Source organism: Erinaceus europaeus, chromosome 10 (assembly GCF_950295315.1).
Source record: "Erinaceus europaeus chromosome 10, mEriEur2.1, whole genome shotgun sequence".
In the NCBI taxonomy this organism is placed as follows: domain Eukaryota; kingdom Metazoa; phylum Chordata; class Mammalia; order Eulipotyphla; family Erinaceidae; genus Erinaceus; species Erinaceus europaeus.
In genome coordinates this window covers 11706226-11709079 of record NC_080171.1, presented here as the reverse complement: position 1 = coordinate 11709079, position 2854 = coordinate 11706226, and the positions used below count along the sequence as shown (strand labels likewise).

At 61.4% G+C, this 2854-nt stretch overlaps 1 protein-coding gene across 6 annotated transcripts in view; it reads left to right on the top strand.

Moving 5' to 3' along the window:
- Positions 1-2854, top strand: part of NR4A3 (nuclear receptor subfamily 4 group A member 3) — a 49105-nt gene continuing 46251 nt past the window's right edge. For 2 of the 6 annotated variants that reach the window (XM_060199091.1, XM_060199093.1), the window contains exon 1: positions 10-807. The gene's annotated coding sequence lies outside the window, so the exon portion shown is untranslated. Of the gene's footprint in view, positions 808-2395; positions 2551-2854 lie in introns of those variants that run through there. The other 4 variants (XM_060199095.1, XM_060199094.1, XM_060199096.1 and 1 more) reach the window with 3 other exon arrangements.

The following is a 2854-nucleotide window of genomic DNA, read 5'->3' as shown; positions in this document are numbered from 1 at the left end:
CCTGGCCGCGCCGCGCCGCGCAGTTTCCATTGTGCCGCCCTGCGCACGGCTAGGGGGCGAGCGCGCGCAGGCGCTCAGACACACAGACGCACACACATACACACACACACACACGCACACACGCACACATGCACACACACACACACCCTCCCTCGCACACACGGAACCGGCTTGGCCCGGAGAGGGAGGAGGAGGGTGACGTAGCGTCCCATGGCGTCACATTGACGTCTCGCATTCCAGGCACTCTATGGAGAGGCCGCTGGAGCTCCTGTGGCAATAAATGACGTGCCGAGAAAGAGAGAGCGCGAGCGAGCGAGCGAGCGCGCAGCCCGGAGAGCCGAGTCTCCAGCCTCCCGCCCCCCACCCGGCCCCCCACCCACCCTGCTCCTCCTGCTCCTCCCGGGCTCCTCGCGCACCGACAGACTCACACCCGCACCCTCACTCACTCGCACAGACCCGCGCGCACCGCCTCTGCGCTCACCCTCCGCCGCGCGCTCGCACCCCGCGCGCCCTGCGCCCTCGTGGGTGCAGCCCCGCTCGCGCAGCCGCCGGACGCCCCTCCCGGGCTGACTTTGCACCGCTGACAGCGCCGGCCCGAGCCGGGGCGGCCGCGGAACCTCTCTCGGCGGAGGTCTCCCATGAGTCGGACTCGTAGCATCCCCTGCCAGCCGGGAGCCGCCGCGGGGAGCCGCTGCGCTCGTCCACCGCAGCCCTTTCGGGACAGCAGCTGCGAATCCCCGCACCGTGCAGTTTTCGGGACAGCTCTTTAGAAACTCGCTCCAAAGACGGAACCGCCACAGCTCTCAAGTACGTATGTATGACAGTCAGCCCAGATCCTAGCGGCACTGGCTTTGAGAAGGGGGGGGCGGGGGAAGTTGGCTCCTGACATGGACAACTTTGGATGTGGGATGCGCCTCCGCCCGCCTCCCGGCTGTGGCTTGCAAGGCTCCTGGAGCGGAGGGTGGGTTCTGATCTGAAACTTTTTTGCCTCCCCCCCCCCGGAAGTGGGTCCGCGGGGAGCTCTGGAGCTCATGGGATTCCTTCCCACCGACCCGAAAGAGCGAACCGCATCTAACAAAAGAGGAGGCCGGGGTTCTGTGCCGGAGCAGCTCGGGCGCTGTAATTCAGAGTATTTCGGCTCCAGTTGTCATGGTAATGATGCTCTCGGCGGCGGCGGCGGCGGGGAGTTGCAGCCCGTGTGATGAACGGCAGTAATTTCCCTGCGTGTTCACTAGGAATGAAAATAGGGGCTTCGGTGGGTCCAAGTTCATTTACCTAGTGGAAACTCCAAGCGGGTGACTGCGAGGGAAAGGCTTGGACTTGGACAGCCCGGAGTTTGGAAAAAAAAAAAAAAAAAAGACATAATCGTAGGAGTGTAGTTTATTGTACTGCAATGAGCCCGGGGCTCCTCTGAGCACGTCTGCCTGGCCCATTTACACTTTTCTCTCCGGAGGTAATGGCGTGCAATTGCGGGCTCCCGCGCCTGGACACGCGTGGGGACGGTGTCCCTGTCCTCTGGGCCTTGGCTCAGGGTGGTGAAAGACAGGTTTGGCTTTGAAGTGACAGAACTCGCTTTTCTTGGAGAAGTTGCTTAGGATGTCTTAATGCTCATAAATTGAAAGTTTCTCGGTGGTGAGAACGGTCTGGCGAGCAACAGTCTGCGGAGACTGACTTCCAGAGGTTCCTTTGCGGACCTTGGGGACACTCGCGGCAGTCGTGAAAGACAAAGCTTTAGTCCTGAGAGCCTAGGGGACGCTCTCGGGAACTCTTATTTTATGGTTGTATTTTATTTGTGTCTGCGGCTGATTCGGAGGGTAGACCTGCTGCGAGGAGTTTGGCGACCAGAAATCTCGAGCGCTCTCAGCGATGTCTCTTCTGGGAGAGAGGACCCGGGAGCTGTTCAGTTTCCTCTCGAACCCAGTCCTGGGATCTTCTCTTCCCACGTCGGAGTAGGATTTTACAGACCTGAGTTTTGGAGGATGCAAAAGGCATGGGCACAATGAAGTGAAGAGTTTATTAGGGGGCGGGGGTCTTGGCTAAATACGATTCTCCTAGTGTGGATGCTAAAGATTCCTTAGCCCACACCTGCTCTCTCTGTGTGTCTCTGTCTCTCTGTCTCTCTGTCTCTCGCTCTCCGGCGCGCTCACCCACCTCCGTCCTGCCCCAGGCCGGTGCGCTCGTAGAAATTCTGCCCGCGGTTTATCTCCTCTCCGCTCGGTCTTTCTGAGAATCTCTCTCTTTCCCTTTCTGTCAGTCTCTCCTCCACCCCGCCTGCCCCCGCCCAACCTCCGCCCCCGCTCCCCCGGGGCTGGAAACTCCGCGAAGGGGCCGGGTCACAGTGGTATGCTCCACGGTTTCCTCCACACACTCGACCACAAGGAGGGGAACACGGGGGTGTTCCTTTCGTCTACCCACGAGAAAGAAAGGGACTTAGCCAGAGGGAGTTATTTCTTCCTAATTTACAAGCCCGAAAGGCTCAGTGCTCCCGGGCCCGGCGGCCGCGACTGGGAAACGGCGGGAGGTGTTTTCAGGCGCTGAGGCTTTGCCTAGGTAACCGGCCATTGAGGGGGGGCTGGTGGGTGAGGGGGTTCCGGGGGTGGGGGGAACCTTCGACGAGGCAGTGGGATTCTCTCCCGCCAACACTGGGCGCTGGAGGGAGGGGACATTATTCCAGGAGGAGGAGGAGGAGGAGGAGATTCGAACCTGGCCTACCTGGGTCGGAGGGCGCATCCTCGGAGACAAGTCTTCTTCGGAGACCCCAAGAAAGAGCGAGGGGTGCGGGCACCTGCTGCAGGAGGGAGGTGCGGGGCGGGGCGGGGCGGGGTGCGGTGGCAGAGCGCACGCGAAGCTCCTG